The sequence below is a fragment of the Stomoxys calcitrans genome, chromosome 2, assembly GCF_963082655.1.
Source record: "Stomoxys calcitrans chromosome 2, idStoCalc2.1, whole genome shotgun sequence".
NCBI classification, from domain to species: domain Eukaryota; kingdom Metazoa; phylum Arthropoda; class Insecta; order Diptera; family Muscidae; genus Stomoxys; species Stomoxys calcitrans.
Genome location: NC_081553.1, coordinates 165415300 through 165436630, shown reverse-complemented (window position 1 = coordinate 165436630; position 21331 = coordinate 165415300). Strand labels below are relative to the sequence as shown.

At 38.4% G+C, this 21331-nt stretch overlaps 1 protein-coding gene across 2 annotated transcripts in view; it reads right to left on the bottom strand.

Annotated features, from left to right (window-relative positions):
• Positions 1-20899, bottom strand: part of LOC106085815 (chitin synthase chs-2) — an 86046-nt gene extending 65147 nt beyond the window's left edge. For both annotated transcript variants that reach the window (XM_013250236.2, XM_013250237.2), the window contains exons 1-2: positions 20829-20899; positions 5116-5226 (exon numbers count right to left, since the gene is read on the bottom strand). The gene's annotated coding sequence lies outside the window, so the exon portion shown is untranslated. The remainder of the gene's footprint in view (positions 1-5115; positions 5227-20828) is intronic.
• Positions 20900-21331: the final 432 nt, after the last annotated feature.

Genomic DNA, 21331 nt, shown 5'->3' with positions numbered 1-21331 from the left:
TTGGGTTTTGACTTCTTAAGCCTCTAGAGTGTGCAATTCTTATCCGAATGGAATGAAATTTCGCACGACGTGTTTTGTTATGATATCCAACAACTGTCCTAAGTATGGTTCAGATCGGTTCATAATCTGATATAGCTGTCATATAAACCGATCTTGGGTCTTGACTTCTTGAGCTTCTAGAGTGCGCAATTCTTATCCGATTGGAATGAAATTTCGCACGACGTGTTTTGCTTTGATATCCAACAACTGTGCCAAGTATGGTTCAAATCGGTCCATAACCTGATATAGCTGTCATATAAACCGATCTTGGGTCTTGACTTCGTGAGCCTCTAGAGGGCGCAATACTTATCCGATTTGAATGAATTTTGGCACGACGTATTTTGTTATGATATCCAACAACTGTGCCAAGTATGGTTCAAATCGGTTCATAACCTGATATAGCTGTCATATAAACCGGGATAAATCGGGATCTTGACTTCTTGAGCCTCTAGAGGTCGCAATTACTATTTTGTACGACGGATTCTCTCATTACCATCAACATACGTGTTTATTATGGTCTGAATCGGCCTATAGCCCGATACAGCTCCCATATAAATCGATCTCTCTATTTTACTTCTTGAGCCCCCAAAGGGCGCAATTCTTATTCGAATTGGCTGACATTTTACACAGGTCTCCAACATATAATTTAATTGTGGTCCAAACCGGACCATATCTTGATATCGCTCTAAAAGCAGAGCAAACCTTTTCTTATATCCTTTTTTTGCCTAAGGAGAGATGCCGGGAAAAGAACTCGACAAATGCGATCCATGGTGGAGGGTATATAAGATTCGGCCCGGCCGAACTTAGCACGCTTTTACTTGTTTTTTTTGTATTTTGGGAGTTGTTTTCAACGTTCCAGTAACTTCCATCAGCCACATGTTGTAGGCTGGCGAATTTTTTATTCTTTTAACTCTCAATTTGTATAAATTTTTGTTACATTATTGATTACATCAATATAAAATAATGACATTTTTTAAAGATATGACTAATCAATTCTCTATTATTAAATACAATAATATTTGCGAAAGACAACCATAAGAAGAGAAGAGAAAAGGAAAGAATTGTCAAAGTTCAGGTCACACTTAAAATGAGTTCGAAAATTCCACATGTTAAAAAGTTAAAATGCCAAAGAATTTATTAAAATAAGCATAATCATTAATGGTTATGTGAGCCTTAGGTCAATTTGCCTCTCATCGATCATCTCTTATCGTGCTCTGATATGGCTAGCGTGCACTCACAAATTGTGATGGTGAGCTTAATTATCAAACGAACATTTGTGAATACGTCACAAGCGTCTGGAAAAATGTTTGTTGCTGTTTTAGACAAGAAACGAAATTTTTATGAAGGAAACTGAAAAGTGAAAGTAAAAGCTAAACTGAGGCAGCAGAAGCAGAAACCGAAACTGTTTTTTCTTGTCTTTCGTGTTTGAATTTTTCCATAACAAACAAAGCCAAAGCCACAAAGCATTAAAGCGCAACACACACAACAGAAGAAAGACATGTGCGCAAGCCCAAACGCTATAGGCGGAGTGGACGGAATCCAAGCAAATGTTGAACTAACGCGATAGCATGTTTCACTGCAAAAAAACAGCAGCAAGACAGACGGAAGGACGGACAAGTAGATGAATAACTGGATGGATGGATAGCCAAGATCCGATTGTAAACCGCTAATATTTGTCTGTGTGAATGTGTAATACGCCACAAAGAAACTTGTAAAAGAATTGCTTATATCTCAACCGGTCGCCCCTTTTTGCCTCTTAATACCGCCGTCCCTCAAACACACTCTGCAGATACTGGTCAGTAAGACTGACTGCTTAACTGAAAATGAAATTAAATAATTCTAGCTCATGCAACTCGTTTGCCATTAAGCCATAAGCCACTTTGTTGTCGAGTGGTAGTTATACCTCTGGTGGTGTTGTTGTGGACTTTTTTTTTATTGAAACAGAATAAAAGCCAAGTTAAAGTCTTTGTTTAATATTATGAGACTACAGAAGAAAACAACAACAACCCGAATTATGAACCAGTCCACAAAAACTGGTCACTGTGTGGTATGGTTGGTGACCAGTTAAACAAAGGCTTTAAACCAAATTCTTGCAAAATATACAGAGACTCACTCTAGATTGAGTGAGTCAAAGTAAAAACTAGATTTAAAATTCCGTATTAAAAGGATCGCAATATACATGTGCTAAAAGTTAAATGAACAAAAAATTCATATGCTAGAGATTGATTATATATCAACATTATAAAATGTGAAGCCAGTATTGTAGCAATATTAGCTCAACCTTAGTATTTTCTGAAATTTAATTGCAAACTGTCGAACCGATCTAGAATATTGCTAAAGAAAATTCTTAATAGCTTAAGCTAGGTTAAGGTTGAAAAGAGGATGCGAATATAAATCCGCCCCAAGTCACTGTACATACACTTAAGCCAGTAATCGGCTTGCTGTGCGCTCTTGAAACTAAAAAGTAAATCTAAGTCAGGAATTCTTTGCTACTAACAAAATCCCTAATTGTTTTCCATACCACGCACTTAAGTCGGTTCATGGCTGGCAATGTGTCCCCACCTGAGTGCCAATGTCTGTTAGACGCGAAAGCTGGGCATCTTCCCCACAGGCCCTACACATCCTACCACTTGCCGCACCTATGCTCCATAAATGAGCTACCTCGTAATGCTGTGTCTCGCTATGATACCGAAAGCTATACTCACCTACTTCTTACTTTCTTTCAGTAATAGCCTCGACTTCTCACGATTCGGATTCTAGTATAGGATTTTTGCCAACCTACTGACAGTTTCACTGTCCTTAACTCGGACTGTGTCGACCCGAATCATTTGCTCTTTCATTCCACCTTACTTCGCTATGGCCCAACGACCTTACAATGCGGAACGTGCCATCTTCAGAGAAGGCGTTAATCTCCTTCTTACACTCCAAGACTGTTCCAAAAAGATGTTCACAATCGATGTATTCACGTTAACACCACACCACCTCACACATTTCGTGAACTCCAAGATATCCGCCTGCAGAACCGTTTTATGGTAAGGCAGTCGTAAACAGATCTCTGTCTCTGGGTTCTTAATGTAAACCCCCAGGCCCACTCTATTCTCGAGCTTTGATCCATCTGTGTAGCATGAACTTCCAGATCGCAACACCAGAGTTCTGTCAATCCAAGATGGTGCTGCTGGCAACAATGCCTCGTACTCGAACTCAAGTATCATCTCAAATACTACTAAGTTTTCCATGAATATTCCATTAAGGAACAGGGGATATTTCTCTCATATCAATGAGTTCAGTCTGATCAAAGTTTAAGCCCAATTAAGGGCCTCCTTTATTATCCAGTATCTCAGTTATCCGTTCCAAAACCTCTTCCATTATATCCAGGTTTCCCATCGTCGCCTTGACTATACCGCGATGGTGTGACCTGCTCCTATTCTCTGTCCGGATATGAAACTATCCGCAAACCCTATTTCGAGCCTACGGCCTGTTAACATAGTGCCCAAAATCTTTGAGCCTTCTCGGTACACCCCTGTATATGACACTTCCAATTCAGTTTCCTGTCGAAGAAAACAATTAAGTATTTGACCTTGTCGGATATGGAAATCGTTCTATTGTAGAAACGTGGCGCGTTTAATTAGCCAACCTTCATCTTCCTCGTAAGCAGGCAGATTTCAGTCTTCTCTGGCCATCTCTAAAACTTTTTGGTCTTTCTGCGTTTCTGATCCGGATTCTTACCCCTTAGAAGTATTATAACATCGTCTGCGTAATGGCCTACAGCAATGGTCATGTCAAAACCGAAGTTGAATCCATAGTATGATAATATTTTCAAGCTCTTTGTAATCTTAGTCACTCCAGGGGATACAACAAGGTCTTTCTTATAGTGTCTAGTTAAGTTTGGGCAAAACGGGCAGTCCGATAGGAACTCAGACAGTTGTTGTGTCCTGCCCGGTCCAGTGCAAGTCATGTGTCTAGGATAGAATTTCAGGGCAAAGTTGCACTGAGTTGTCGCATTGTCGATATAATGCGATAACCGATTACTCGTAATTTTCAGTATACCACGACTTCAAACAGGTACTAAGTGTTCGTTATCAAATCGGTTATCGAGGCGCTTCCGACAGTGACTTATAAATATGGAACTAAGACATCGTTCGGTTTTTAATGGGGAGATTGGACTTTATAAAAGCCACATGTAAACATAGAACATAGAACTGAATGTAGACTGAAAAGGTAAATCTGGAAATTGGTCTATATAAAAAACAGATACAGATCTTCTTCTATGCCAAGATTGCTCACAGTTAGTTAATATCCCCAATTAGCTCCAATTAGCTTAAAAGATCTCTCAATTTGAATTTTTAAGCCTCTAAAAGTTTGCTTTCGACAGACAGACGGACGGACGGACATGGATAGATCGACTTAAAATGTCATGACGATCAAGAATATATATATTTTATGGGGTCTTGGACGCATATTTCGAGGTGTTTCAAATAGAATGACGAAATTAGTATACCCCCATCCTATGGTGGAGGGTATAAAAATTTACTTTTGGGAACTCTTAATTTTTTTAACAACTGGGATATTTGAAGATTCGGTTGATAATTAATATGAGATTTCCAGTTCGAGCGAGAGTGTGTATAATTCCACCGTTTTCTAACCCAAAAGAGTGAGTAACAATGCTTTACATATTAAGTGGCTTCGGATTTATATTTATTAATATCTAATTTTTTTGGCAAAAGCGTTGTAATTTTAGAATAAAACTATCTGTAATGTCTTGGGAACTGTGATTCCTTATGCATGTATTTCTTGTATTATGTAGGTTTTAATGGCGAAAAAAATGCTTATGTCAAATATGATTTTGCATAAAAATCCGATGTCTAATCATTATACAACCCTTTTTTTAATTATTTAAAGACATTTTTAATGTAAATAACTGGAAAAACCCGGATGTATTGCTTAAGGTCAACAAAGCTGTCTGCAAAATCTGACCGGAAAATATATACTACATATTTACAAAACGTTAAATGCTGAATACTCAAAGAAATACATGGTGCTAAGATTTTATTTGGGCTCTTTTTTTTGGTAACTTACCTTAAGGGAAGTGACTAATTCCGTTGATGGTGGAAGGTGTTGAATTGTTTTTCTTCTTCGACTTTATACCTTTTGGTGGGAAGTGGTTTTTGTAGTGCCGCAAATTAAATCCTTTGTTATAAATGATGATAAAGAAAAAACATTATAACGAATTCAACATTGTTGCTGTTGTTTCTTCAATCTACGAAAACAGTTTTGCTTAAAATTCTTGCTGTTGTGGCCTGTATTTTGGATCAGTAACACAATTCTTGACAGAAAAAAAAAACAATTCCTGATGACGATGTGTCACAATGGCTTCATGCTGCTAAAGAATATCTCTGTGTATCAAAAGGTCTTATGGGATTTCTGTATAGTTGTTTTTGTTTTTGTTTTTTTTTCGCTTGTCTTAAACGCAGTTTAATAAATGACTCATGACGTTCACAAAAACCACCGAGTCGAATAGATATACCAACCCAGAGCTATATCGCCAACTTTGACATTTCAATTTATTGCATTTCATATTAAACCAGTTATGATACTCTTAGCTGTTGCCTTCGATCAATGGAGTTTCTGGGCTGGGGTGGACCAGAAAAACCCAAGTCATTCAATTAAATTTGTGGGATGATTTTACACTTTCCGTTTCCAAGGGCGAATTCAAAACAAAACCAAAATTACCGTTATAAAAATAATTTCGATTATTCGGTGTCAATTAGAAATTCATAACAAAAAACTTTTGGACTCACAAGTACGCCATACTAATGAATGGCATTCATCAATATACGCATCTGTGAGTAGGTGTGTGAGTATCTACATGTGTGTTGTATATGCATGCTTGTATCTATCTATCAATGAGGGGGTAAGTGTGCCATAATGCCAAAATATTGCCACTTTTCAAAATGTAATCAAGTTTGTTATTTATTTAGCCTTTCATAGCATTCGGTAACTGAAGTTTACAAATGTTTCAGTTGTGCTTTGGTGGTGGGTGGAAGAGGGAGACTTAACAAGTCATACAATTTGTTAAATTTAATATAGTACCGTTAAATCATAACCATTCTCTTTTTTTGCTTTTCAAAGCCTCAACAATAAAATGCAGAGCCAATGAATATTTTTTTATGTAAGACTCGTTTAGCCTTTTGAAAGTGAGCGAGGGAGAGAGAGAGGGGAGAACAATGAGAATATTACATACAAAAAACATGAAACTAAAAAATAAGCTTTGGGTCGGCCACTCTCTTAAAAATGTACTTTAGTAAAATTGCAATTTTATGCCAAGGGGTTATAATAAATTCCTCATTCTGTTTGAAACACCTCGAAACAAAGGTCGAAGACTCCATTATATACTATCCCAGCAAAAACTCTCATTACCAAATAACCAGAAAGGTAAGCTCATTCAAAAACAATGAACTACTTTTTTTTGGGCATCGTTTCTAATTGATTTTATATGACGGTGTCCTAGGAGGAAAGTCCATCCGCACAAGCATACCAATAGTTCGAAAATAAGTACTTATGCCTAAGCATACAAGTTGTCAAGAAATAATGACATATTATCTTAGTTGAACGTTGCTAAAAAATAACTACAATACTTAGACTCAAACATGTTCACGACTTTCTCCAACACCACTTTCTCAATGCTCATTTTTTTTTGAAGAAGAAGACAAATTTTATATGAATAATTCAAATTATAAATGAAGTTAAAACTTTACCTTCATCGCCTTCATATTGTCCTTTCAATATTAGCTAACAACGCTAAAGCAAACTTTAATTCTATTTCATCAAAGAGGGCCATGCTTTTGTGTTAATGTTTGACATATTCTATTTAAGGACATACTATTCCGACACATGGGAGTGATTTTAGTAGTTTTGTGGCACAGAGCGTACAGCAGAAGATTTACAATACAAAGGTCCCGAGTTCGTATCTCAGACCAGCAAAATGATTTTCCAATTTTTTATTTCGTTAAAAATACGCCCGCAGCATGCGAAACAATCAACGGATTTGTGGGGAGGCAAAAAAACTTAAAAATATTTTTTGTAATAATAACGCCACAGCGACACCACTTAGTGCTACTAAGTGGTGTCGCTTTGCGGCAAGCCATTCGGACTCGCCAATAAAATGGAGGTCCCATGTTATTGAGCTTAACGTCATAACGGACAGCACTCATTGGTATGAGATAATTTTGTCCGCAGTTTGTTAATGGCATTTTTATCAATGCCAATGTTATAATAATGATTTACTTCTATTATTACAAATAAGTGCTTATTCTTGAACTTCATCGAATGTTGTATGTAATGACATTTGTACTACCGCTAACACAGATGGTATTCCTGTTGATAACTCGTTATATTTTAGCAGCTAGTAAATCTTAGGGTAATGAGTTATAAAATAATGGCATGCACTTACCAAGTTTTTGCTGGGATGTAGATTTATTTTGACAGCCAAGTACATGCGTCCTTTTGTCGAAAGAACACTAGTTTTACTACGACTAAAGCTAGCTACTAGACATTTTGTACAAAAATGCAAATTTTTTCCCATGAACATTCCACTAAGGAACAGGGGCAAACTTCTCACATATCAATGAGTGCAGTCCGATTCAAGTTTAAGCTCAACGATAAGGGGCATCCCTTTTATAGCCGAGTCCGAACGGCGTGCCGCAGTGCGACACCTCTTTGGAGAGAAGTTTTACATGGCATAGTACCTTACAAATGTTGCCAGCATTAGAAGGGGAAAACCATCGCTGAAAATTTTTTTCTGATGGTCTTTCCAGGATTCGAACCCAATCGTTCAGCGTCATAGGCGGACATGCTAACCTCTGAAGTGTTTGTACAAACATTTCTAATTGATGTAGGCCGGTTGAGATAGTTAATGGTCCGAAACTTACCAATTTGGCGGATATGATGATGAACGATGATATTCTAACATCTATCATCATTTCCAATAGCCATATCAAGTGGGGTTCAAATCGGTGTATAACTTGATATAGCTGCCATATAAAACGGTCTGTATATGAGTTTTTTTATTCCCTACAAAGCGCATATACTTTCTTATACGGTTTGCTTGAAATTTCGTAAGATGACTGATACCACTTCCATAAGCAATGTCAAGTATCTTCCAAACATAATCTGATATAGCATCCATATCTGATATTGCACCCATATTTGATATAGCACCCATATAAACCCAAAGAAAGTTTAACGCCCTTGTACAAGCCAATTTGCACAAGTTTATTTGCAGGTAAATGGAGTCCCTATATATATATACACACATAAATAGCGTTTAATTGAATTTTAAACATTTATTAAATCTATTGAATGAGAACAAGAATGCGTAGCGGGCAGCAATTGTTGAAAACAATTCAAAAGACTTAAGCAACAAGCGTTCATTTAGGCAAAAGGTATCAAGTAAAAGGGATATAAATCAATGGTTAAAACAAATATAATTAAAATAATTTGTAATGCCAATGTAAACAACTAAAAACGTGCTAAGTTCCGTCGGGCCGAATCTTATATACCCTCCACCATGGATCGCATATGACAAGTTCTTTGCCCGATATTGCTTAATAGGCAACCATAAGGATAATGGATAAGAACTGCTTTGTTATTGGAGCTTTATCAGGTTATGAGCCGATTCGCGCCATATTTGGCTTAGATGTTGGTTATTAGTAGTCACTGTGAAAAATTTCAGCCCAATCGGATAAGAAGTAACATCGTGAAATCGGTTTTTATCAGGTTATGAGCCCGATTCATGCTATAGTTAGCACGTATGTTAAAGTTTAAAGGAGAACTCATTGTGAAAAATTTCATCCAAATCAGACAAGACCTACGTTCTGTAGGGGCTCAAGAAATGCAAACGGAAGTTTGGTTTAAATGTGAGCTATATCAGTTTATGAACCGATTCAGAACATACTTTTCACTATTTTGGAGGTCATAGGAAAATTCATTGTGCAAAATTTCAGGCAAATCGGATAAGAATTAAGCGCTGCAGGAGCTCAAGTAATAAAATCGGAAAAGTCAGTTTATTTGGGACTGACTTATATCAAAATATGGATCGATATGGCCCAATTACAATCCCAACCGACTTACACCAATAGAAAGTATTTGTGCAAAATTTCTAGCATCTAGCTTTACTCCGTCAAAAGTTAGCGTGCTTTCGATAGACAGATTGATGGACAGACATGGCTATTAAAATGTCGTGACGATCAAGAATATATAAATACTTTGTCCCCAATATTTCGATGTGTTACAATGGAATGACCAATTTTGTATACCCCATCCTATGGTGGAGGATAAACAATTAAAATCGTAGACGACGCAAATCCTCATATTAATTAGTAATGCAGTTTAGTCTCAAATATTTTCTCTTTCTAACTAAATACTAAACTAACTAACTAAATTTCTCATGATCATTCTATTAAGGAACAGGGGATACTTCTCTCATATTAATGAGTGCAACGATTAAATTTCAATCTCAATAATAACGGTCCTTCTTTTTCATACCGAGTCCGAACGGCTTGACGCATAGCGATACACTTGGTAGAGAAGTTTTAATATGGCAGGATACCTTACAAGTGTAGCCAGCATTAGTGAGGGGATAACCGACGCCGAAAATTTTTCTGATTTTCATGTTCGGCGTCATCGGCGGGCATGCTAACCTCTGCGCCACGGTGGCGCTTCCCTACTATTTTTAATTGCGAAGCTATCATTTCCTGAACATGAAGACATAGTAATGCAATATGTAGTGTGGCTAACAGAGTAGAACTATATTTGGCCAAAATTAGGTCTTTAAAAGCTACGATGTCGTGCAAAAACGCTTCAGATTTGTACGAACGTGTATTGTTCTTACAACAAGTAAACTGTGCTATATTAGTAACTTTGATTTAACTCCCATACTAACCAATTCCCCATCTACTCTACTTGAGCAAATGAATGACATTAGTTCATCTAATTCGCAAAAAAACTCTGGTTAAGTGGCATTATTGTGAGTGACGTGTTAATTTTTTATTAAAAAAAATATTTGGATGGGGATGCGTGTTTTATCTAAAGCTTAACTTCTTATCTCTGAATTTATGTCGCATAAATGGCTAACGCCTAAACACCGGAACTGACCTAAGGCAAGGGCAAAGAGATCAAACGTTTTCTTTGGGAGTACATTGGAATCCTGGCGAGAACGTACGAAAACAATGTTCCTCCTAGTGCTGGTGAAATTTGTGCCATATGAAACAAGTAAAAGCGACAGAACTGAATATTGAACAGGCCTGAATCAATGGATTCTGCAAAATATGTATCCTTATTAACTCAGTTTGTATTCGAATTATTTTGTGACAATCAAATCGGGAATTGATTGAAGCTCATGAAGTCATATCGAGATATTGGTTTGTAAGTGGCCCATATCTATTTATGAATCTATTAGGGTAGGATTTGTTGCATACCAAATTTCACCCAAATCGTCCAAAAACTAAGGCCACTAGGAGCTCAAGAAGTCAAATTCGGAGATGAGGTTAAATGGGACTACATATATTTATGAACATAGCTGGGTGGAATTTGGCAAGAGGATGGCAAAATCCGCATCGGACCATAACGGAGTAAGGGGAAATGAAAAGGCAGACGATTTGGCGGTGAAGGCCAGAGTACTGGCGTCAACAATTTTGGTTAACCCGACGCCTTTCGGGTCGATTCAGTTAAGTTAAGCAACATTGTGGAACAGCGAAACGGTCGGTAGGACGCCGAAAATCCTTATGGGGATCCAGATCGTGGGAAGACGAGGCTATTACTGAAAGCAAGTAAGAAGGAGGTCGGTATAGCTATTGGTATCATAACGGGAAACATAGGACTATGAGGTAACTTATGTCAAATCGGTGCGGCAAGTGATAGAATGTGTAGGGCATGCGGGGAAAATTATGAGAAGCTGGAGCATTTTTTTTGTCATTGCCCGGCTTTCGTGTCTAAAAGATACCGGCACTTAGGTGGGGACACAATACCAGACAGAACCAACTTAGGGGAGTGGTATTGAAAAATTATAAAGTAACCTCTACTTTATAGTTCCTAGAGCGCACAACAAGAGCATGGGACGGATCAATATCTGCATCTGTTCAACCTAGCCTAACATAACTTAACCTCTTTTCAACCTAGCCTACGGGTTTTTATACCCTCCACCAAAGGATGGGGGAATACTAATTTCGTCATTCTGTTTGTAACACCTCCAAATATGCGTCTGAGACCCCATATAGTATATATATTCTTGATCGTCATGACATTTTAAGTCGATCTAGCCATGTCCGTCCGTCCTTCGTCTGTCTGTCGAAAGTACGCTAACATTCGAAGTAGTAAAGCTAGCAGCTTGAAATTTTACACAAATACTTTTTATTAGTGTAGGTCGGTTGGGATTATAAATGTTTTGATATAGCTGCCATATAAACCGATCTGGGACCTATAGAGGGCGCAATTCTCGTCCGTTGGTATTACTACCAACAACTATGCTAAGCATAATCTGGTATAGCTGTCATATAAAACGATCTTGGATCTTGACTTCTTGAGCCAATACAGCCCGCAATTCTCATCCGATTTGACTGAAATTTTGCATGAGGTGTTTTGTTATGACTGCCTATAACTGTGCTAAGTATGACGCAAATCGGTACACAGCCTGATATAGCTGACATATAAACCGATCTGGGATATTGACTTCTTGAGACTCTAGAGGGCGCAATTCTCATCCGATTTGGCAGAAATTTTGTACAACGGCTTCTCCCATGGCCTTCAACATGCGTGTGCAATATGGTCTGAATCGATCAATAGCTTGATACAGCTCCAATATAAACCTATTTCTCGATTTTGCTTCTTGAGCCCCTACAGGCGCAATTCTTATCCGAATGAACTGAAATATTACACAATGACTTCTGCAACGTTTGGTATTCATTTTTGGTACGAATCGGACTTTAATTTGATATAGCTCCAATAGATTAACAGTTGTTATTCAATATTCTTTGTTTGCCTAAAAAGAGATACCGCGCATAGAACTCGACAAATACGATCCATGGTGGAGGGTATATAAGATTCGGCCCGGCCGAATTAGCACGCTCTTACTTGTTTTTATCTATTATCGAATGATATCGAAACTTCATAGTCATTACTACTTTGCACTGATATTTTTCCAGAACATAAGACTACACTGCAAAAAATGGATTTGGATACATTCACATTGTTGTTGTTAATTGAAGCGAAATAAGTCGACTGGGTATCGCATGACAGATTTTTAATAACTTTTACACACATTTTCTATCTCAGTTGCCTTCTCTCTTCATAATCAAATATGCGCTAATTAATTTGACCAAACCAGAAGCTTGCTTTTGAAATTTATCAAATTTATTTGCTTATCATAATTATGACAATATAGTAGTTTCTTCAAACCAAAGAAACATTGAGTGACACATAACAAATCGCATCACACATCATTTTATCCTACCTTCATAGCATATCTGAAATACCAGCAGCATACGTATAACCGAACAACTCGTCAAATCTATTTCCTCTTTAATGCGCAAACTCTGTGCAATCACAAATGGCAGGCAGCTTCAAATTTAACACAAAAAGAGCAAAAAATAAACAGGTAATCGCTGGAATGCATTCATATGTCAGCAAGTGGTGGGGTATAAAACCAGATCTCCTTGGCCATACAAAATTTAGCACCAAAGAAAACAAGCCACCCAGTACTGATGATTCCCACAAGCACCAATGTTTCACTGAAGGCATCTGCCTAGATACATAGAAAAAAACCTGACAACATTTTATTAGCATCAAAATTTATAATGTCCAGAGAAAAAAGAAACAAAATAAAACGAAAGCTGAGAAAAAACAAAAAAACAACCAAAGGGTAAATGCATGAACACTCTTGCCAAACATGCTAAATATCAGCTCATCATATTCATCTGGCAAACTAGTTTAAATGATGAGCGAAATGAAATTTATTTATTCAATAGATTTAGATTTGATGTAAAACTAACATTTCTACAAAAAAAAAAAAAAAAAAATTATCACAAAGTTATAATGAATTAAATTTTGTCATTAACAAAAGACTTAAGAAACGTACACTACACCAGAGAAATTAATGAATAAATCCGTACAAAAAGTTGAACAAAAATTGAGGCATTTGCTAAATTTTAATAAACAAGTAAAAGCGTGCTAAGTTCGGCCGGGCCGAATCTTATATACCCTCCACCATGGATCGCATTTGTCGAGTTCTTTTCCCGGTGTCTCTTTTTCGACAAACAGGGGAAAGGAAAGGATAAAAGAAAAGAATTGCTATGCTATTGGAGCTATATCAAGTTATGGTCCGATTCGGACCAAAATGGATGTTGGAGACCATAGTAGAAGTCATTGTGTAAAATTTCAGCCAAATCGAATAAGAATTGCGCCCTTTAGGGCCCAAAATTTAAAATAGGGAGATCGTATTATAGGGGAGCTGTATTAGGCTATTGGCCGATTCAGACTATATTTGACACGTATTTTGAAGGTCATGGAAGAAGCCGTTGTACTAAATTTCACCCCAATCAGATAATAATTGCGCACTATAAAGCCTTAAGAAGTCAAGATCCCAGATCGGTTTATATGGCAGCTATATCTGGTTATGGATCGATTTGAACCACATTTTGCACAGTTGTTGGAAATCATAACGAATTTCTGTGAAATCGGAAAGGATTTGCGCCCTCTAAAGGCTCAAGAAGTCAAGACCACAGATCGGTTTATATCACAGCTATATCAGGTTATGCACCGATTTCACTCATACTTGGCACAGTTGTTGAAAGTCATAACGAATTTCAGCCAAATAAGATAGGAATTGCGCCCTCTAGAGGCTCAAGATGTCAGACCCTAGATCAGTTTATATAACAGCTATATCGGGTTATGAACCGATTGTGACCATACTTAGAGTAGTTGTTGGAAATCATAACAAAACACTTCATGCAAAATTTCATCAGCCAAATCGGATAAATATTGCGCCCTATAGAAGCTAAAGAAGTCAAGACCCAAAATCGGTTTATATGGCAGCTATTTCAAAACATGGACCGATATGGCCCATTTACAATCCCAACCGACCTACAGCTATAAGAAATATTTGTGCAAAATTTCAAGCGGCTAGCTTTACTCCTTCGAAAGTTAGCGTGCTTTCGACAGACAGACGGACGGACGGACATGGCTAGATCGACATAAAATGTCATGACGATCAAGAATATATATACTTTATGGGGTCTGAGACGAGGAGTTTCGAGGAGTTACAAACAGAATCACGAAATAAGTATGCCCCCATCCTATTGTGGAGGGTATAAAAATGGCAATTTTAGGCGATAATTTTTTTCCAAATTATTAAAACCATAGTAGTAGTACATTTCAAAAATTGGCAAATTGTAAAAAACTGGAAAAAGTTGTACGTCATAAGCTTGAATATAAATTTTTTAAATATTTTTAAATGTTACCATTTGAAAACAGTAAAAAATGTTTGCAGTTTTAGCAAAAAATTGCAGCTGTTCCATTTTCAGCAGACTTTCTGCGGCTGCAGCAAACATTTCTGCTGTTTTTACTAACAAATTTCTCTGTGAACTATGAGAGAAAGCAAATACTAGTATTTTATTGAATGCTGACTGGAGGCCACCTTGGTGCAGATACTAACATGTCTGTCTATGACACCGAAAGCCTGGGTTCAAATCCCGCTGTGAATATGAGGAAAAAATTTTCAGTGGTGGTTTTACCCTTAAAAATGCTGGCGACCTTTGTAAGGTGTTCAGCCATATTAAAACTTCTATAAAAAGTGTGTGTCGCTAAGCGGCACGACGATCGGACTCGCCATAACAAGGAGGCCACATATCATTGGGCTAAAACTTGAATAGGACTGTTGTTATGTGAGAAGTTTGCTCTGTTCCTTAAAGGAATGTTCATGGGAAAATTTGCATTGATGATCGACGAAGTAATAAGAAAAATGTTTGGTTAATTCAGAAGGTCAAGGTAATATCAGGCAAGGTAACTTTAGAATGACTTTAGTTCAAGAATCAATCAAATAATTGTCTCATGGAAATGTAAGAAAGACATCCCGAAACTCGATGTAAATAGGCAAACAACCAAAAGTTTTGTCATGGTCGCCAAAGTAAGTAAATAACAGGTCTCGCAGGGTTATCAGCAAAGAGGATAGCGACGCAACGCTTACTCAACGACTGAAAAATGCAAATTTACCCATGAACATTCCATTAAAAAGCTGAGGGGATAATTCTCAAATATCAATGAGTGCTGTCCGATACAAATTTAAGCTCAATGATCAAGGGGTCACTGTAGCTAAGAGATTTGCATGTCTGCCTTTAAAGCTAAACACCTTTATTAAATCCCGCGAGAAAATATTAAAAAAAATTCTGGAGGCCATAGTAGCTCAGAGGTTAGCACGTCCGCCGATGACACTGAACGACTGGATTTGAATCCTGGCGAGACCATCAGAAAAAATTTTCAGCGGTGGTTTTCCCATCCTAATGCTGGCAACATTTGAGAGGTACTATGACATGTTAAACTTCTCTCCAAAGAGGAAAGCATCGAGTTAGGTTAGGTTTAAGTGACAGTCTGCCATCAGACTCACATAGGCGTTTTCGTCCATTGTGATACCACAGGAACAGAAGAAGGATGATTCCTAGTTCCTACCGTTGAACCATCAAAATCACTTTAAAAAGCCCACTTTAAAAAGCCCAACAGCTTTAGGTTCTCAAAAAAATGAGAACAAAAAGTGGAACTCCTTCTGACTGCTGGTACGGGACACACACACAGAAGGTGTTCTATAGTCTCTTCCTCTTCGATGTCCTCACAGCTTCTGTAAAATTCGGTGCTGGCAACCTTCAGTTTGTCAGCATGTTTTCCGATTAGACAGTGACCTGTCTTGACGGACACAATGACTGAGACGTCTGTTCTAGCCAATGACAGCAAAACAGTAGACCTCTTCAAGTCTAGATTAGGCCACATAGTTTTGGAATCATGCGTTGTCCTTCGGGCCTGGTCCTGAAAACTAAGCTTACATGTCGCTAGAGGCATACCCACAGATTCCAGTATCCCTGGAATGTATAAGGCAGTTCCTAGTGGTCCATCTCGTCCGCTTTACAATTCCCTGAGATATCTTTGCGGCCCGGCACCCACAACAGGTGGATTTTGGACTATTCAGACATCTCGTTGAAAGAGAACTATGAAGCGAATAGTGGACACCACCTTCGATGCTGTAAATGTATACGTTGTCAGTGTGCATTGGCATTGAGGGGACCTTTAACCTAAAACCAATACTGATACTTTTACCAGGTGGACAAGTCTCCCAGAGATGGGATAAACCCCAAGCTGAGGAATAGATGGACAATATGTGCATCTCATCTCATCGATGCTAGATGAACCATTCTGAACTGCAGAATGCTATGAACTGTTGGATGCAATGAAATATTTGAAGGCGGAGTTGGTCAAGGAACTAAACTGGAAGTATCTTATTCAGGAGTATACAAGAATGTCCATCGATGTTGTGACTATGAAGATGAGCCAGGCGACCGAAATAGGGACTGAATCCCATGATAGTCCACTGTTTCTACGAGTACTTTCGTAGAAAATGAGCGATGTTTCTACAAAAGTGTTGTCGTGCCAGTTCAGGACGGTTCTAGGGTGCTGGGGACGGCTTTGAAGATTAGGCAGTACCATTGACATACAGATTAGGTGTGAGGCAGCCACTGCGGCTATGAGAATTAAGGCGATGGGAGAATGGGAGCAGCTCATACTATAGCGGTATAACCAAAGTGACGATAGGAAACTTGGAAGGAAGGGAAGAGGTTTCCGATCGGATACCTGAGATGAACCTTGAGGTCGAGTGCGAGGCACTGCTGCCATCGGCACAGTCTTGGATTGACGGAACCCTAGTATTATCATCTGGAAGATCATGTTTCACGGATGGATCAAAGCTAGAGGACAGAGTGAGATTGGGGGTCTACATTCAGAACACAGGGACTGAGATCTGTTTAAGACTGCCTGACCATAATACGGTTCTACAGACGGAGATACGGGCGATCACGGAATGCGTGAGTTGGTGTGGTCCTAACGCGAGGACATAGAGTGTGAACATCTTTGCGGACAGTAAAATTGCCAAAAGGGCAAAAACAACCAGGACGGTAAGTTCACGAACAGTCTTGCAGTGTAAGAAGGAGATTAACGCCTTCTTTGAAGATGACAAAATGAATGAATGGGCAGACGAGACCGTCGGTAGGACGGCGAAAATCCTATGGGGGCATCCAGGTCGTGAAAAGACGAGGCTATTACTGAAAAGAAGTAAGAAGGAGGTAAGTAAAGCTATTGGTATCATGACGGGACACATAGAACTACGAGCTCACTAATGCAAAATCGGTGCGGCAAGTGATAGCGAGTGTAGTGCATGCAAAGTTTATAATATATGCGACATTGGAGCATTTCCTTTGTCACTACGCGGCTTTCGCTTCTAACAGATACCAGCACTTAGGTGGGAATACTATACCAGACATGAACCAACTTAGGGAAGTGACATGGAAAACAATTAAAGATTTTGTAAGTAGCACGGAATTCCTAACTTAGATTTTGTTGTAAGAGGTTACTTTATAGTTTTTAGAGCGCACAGCAAGCCGATTACTGGCTTAGGTGTATGTCCATAGTGGCATGGGGCGGATTAATATCTGCACCCTCTTTTCAACCTAACCTAAGGTCGGATGATAAACACGAAAACCAAGGATGGAGGTATGGAGAAACCTCTCTAAATACCACATGGTTGCTGTTGCTATACAAATGGCTCGATGTTTGCCTTCACTAAAGATCCAATCATCGAGCTTTTTTTAGCCATCCTTCTGGCAGAGATCCAAGCTATTAGGGATTGAGTGAACGGGTATAGTGCTAATACGAAACCTGCAACTATGGATGTGTTCACGGATAGTCAAATTAGTTTTGGGACGATAGCAACTAAAGCGGCATACTTACAGCTTCTGCAGAAGTCATTATTTACAACCTTCAGTCTGTCAGAATGTTTTTCAGACAGTGACCTGTCATTACTAGCCAATGACAGCAAAGCAGTATATATAGCCTTATAATTTTTGAGTGTTCATGACCCGCACTTTGTGACCATATGTTATTCGTTGGTCTTCGGGCCTTTTCCGGGAAGCCAAGCTTGAATGTCGCTGGAATTCGTGGCATAACCACAAATTTCAATTCCCCTGGAATGTATGAAGTAGTTTCTAGTCTCGCAAGTTCGTCTGCTCTACAATACCCTGGCATACCTCTGTGGGGCCAACGTAGCGCAGAGATTAGCGTCCGCCTATGGCGCTGAACGCCTGGGTTCGAACCCTGGCGAGAGCATCAGAAAATAAATATCAGTGGTGGTTTTCTCCTCCTAATGCTGGCGACGTTTGGGAGGTACTGTACCATTTGGTATGGCAGCCATGTAAAAACTTCTTCCCAAAGGGTGTCACTGCACTGCGACACGGCGTTCGGACACAGCTGTAAAAAGGAGGTCCCTTATTATTGAGCTTTAAACTTGAACCGGACTGCACTCATTGATATGTGAGAAGTTTGCCCCCGATCCTAAGTGGAATGTTCACTGGGCGAATTTGGATTTGCATAACCTCTGTTCCTGCCACTCAGAACAGGTGAAATTTGAACTGTTCAGCTATTTCGTTCATAGATCTGTGACAGTCGAGGGCGGTTTTTGAATTCCGAAATACGTTCTCTATGGTTTTAATGGCTACCTGGCTGTCTGAGAAGATATTTCTGCCCATAGTCGGTATGACATTATATCTTAGACATTCCACCACTACTTTAATTGCAAGGATCTCCACTTGATGCACACAACAATTGTCGGGTGATCTCCTCGATATGAACATTTCTATTTCTCCGGAGTGCACTCCAATGAGAACTTAGTCGTCTAGTTTGGAACTATCAGTTTGGAAGTCTACGTACCTTCTATTACGGGGGATACTGTAGTTCCAATCGGTTGTATCAGGTAGTACTGTGCAATCGACACTACCTGGAACATCGGGTTTTGTATCAAGCACAGTAGCCTCAACCAGATGGTGCGTTTGTGATTTGTTATGCCCAAACAAGTCATCCTTTCGTTCTGCCAGATTACTGAGCAGTAGGTGAACTTTTGAAGCTCCGCCCACTAGACCACAACACCATATAGCATTATAGGTTTGACAACTGCAGTATTTAACCATTGCATGACACGCGGTTTAAGACCCAACTTTTCCCAATGGCTCTCTTACTGATGTGTAGGGCTAAAGATTTTAATTGAAGATGATTTTTTTTATGGATGACTATGTGTTCGGAAGACAGCATGCTTTTGACAGATAGACAGGAGGATTCCGAAAATGACTAGAAATTCCGTGACTATTTGATATATACATATGTATATGTTCTTTAGAGTGCCAAAGAAATATGAGATTTACAACAGAAAGCCAACGTTAGTAGAAACTATTGCATTCCAAGAATAAGCTTCATGTTGTCCCAAAAGATATAGGACTACAACGGATTTAATTGTACTTTTTATCTGCATCACTTCAAAAGCAGTAGTTATTATTATTGTTTTTGTTTCTTTTTAGAATATGGTAAAACCACATTGGCAAAGAAGAGCGCATGTGCGTAGGCATTTTGTTTGAGAGTCTATAGACACCATTAGCAATATTGTCATTTAAAACTCTCTTCGTTTAACTACCTTATTGGCCAGAGAGAAACAAACGGAAAGAAAAATATACGAAAGCAAAAGAAAACATTATAACATCCATAAAAGCAAATATAGCCAAACGGGTAAAAAAACTTTCACATGATTTAAACAATCAAAAAGTTTGACAAAATAGAAAAGCACATATGTAAAAATTTTTTGCAAATGAGATTTGAAGGATTGTAGGCTATTAAAATTCACTAGTTTTGGTCAGTAATCCAGTAGCAGTTTAGAAGAGCGAGTTCTGCATGCAAACATGCGCACATATTGATCAACAATTTTCATATTGAGGCATATAATACAGGGTTCTCAGAGATGTTTGACACTAAGCCACACTTACTCACACTTGAAGAGATCAGAATACTTCACCATCTATGAACACATCTCATCTTAGGCAACAATTGTGACTTGGAATGCCAAAAGACAAGATAAGATGGCAACAACAGCAGACAAGATTGAAGAAAGGCACAGAAACAGAAACAAAGCTCATATCATGTGGAATTTCTTAACACTTTTAGTTTCACTTTTTTCAAACACAAACTACGTACGATAGATGTGTAGCAGTGGTATGGATTTCTTTAACAATTTTCACTTTTTGTATATATTGAATTTTTTCTTTATACTAGAAACGCGATTTTTCTTTGTATTTTTCAAATGTTTGCATTCTTTTTGCCAGTTTTCATGGAATTACTATTGCGTGGCTCATTTTTGTACGGTTGCGTTATGTTTAATTTCAAAAATATTTAACATTTATTGTAGCTTTTTTTTTGGTGTTGTATTTGTTGTGGTTGTTATGTTTTATCTGAAAGATACTTTTGTATTTCTTTGCACACACATATTTACTCTTGGAGTTGGTTAGTGGCTGGTTGACTGGCTGGCTGGCTACTTAAATATTCCTCTCACTATGCGCTCAAAACCAGCCATCAGCACAACGGTTACACTCACATCTGTTTTATGCTATTCAATATTTCTCTATTGGCCACTTTGTTGTTGTTGTTTTTTTTTTTCATTTACCCACCGTTTTCTATGCGTCTCGTATCCGCGTTTCCTCGACTTGGCACTTGTCGGGTTCGTTGTCTTCAGCAAACTGAGTTGAAGTCTTGCGTTTTTTCTTTGTCGAAGCTCTGCACAAAGTCGGACTTTTGTTTAAAGCTGTTTCATTCTTCTTCTTGTTCGTTTTTGTCATATACGCCTTGCAAGTGTGTGCGCTATGTTGTGTGTTTTTGTTCGAGATATATTGCGGTTAAAATACCGAAAAACCGAATACTCCTTCTTTGATTCATAATCGTCTTCTGGGAAACGCTTAACTGTAGAACAAATTCATTCATTGATTCATGCCTATTGGAGTGACCTTCCAACCAAAAACAAAAGAGCGTTGAGGGTTTCTCATAGTAAGAATCAAAAGATTTAAGACACGAACGTCATCATTTTCATAAATGCTATCAGCATAACAGCAGCAGTCAACTGAAAAAATTCGAGTTTATCGTTAACGTTACATTTTAATGTCAATAGTTTGTCTTA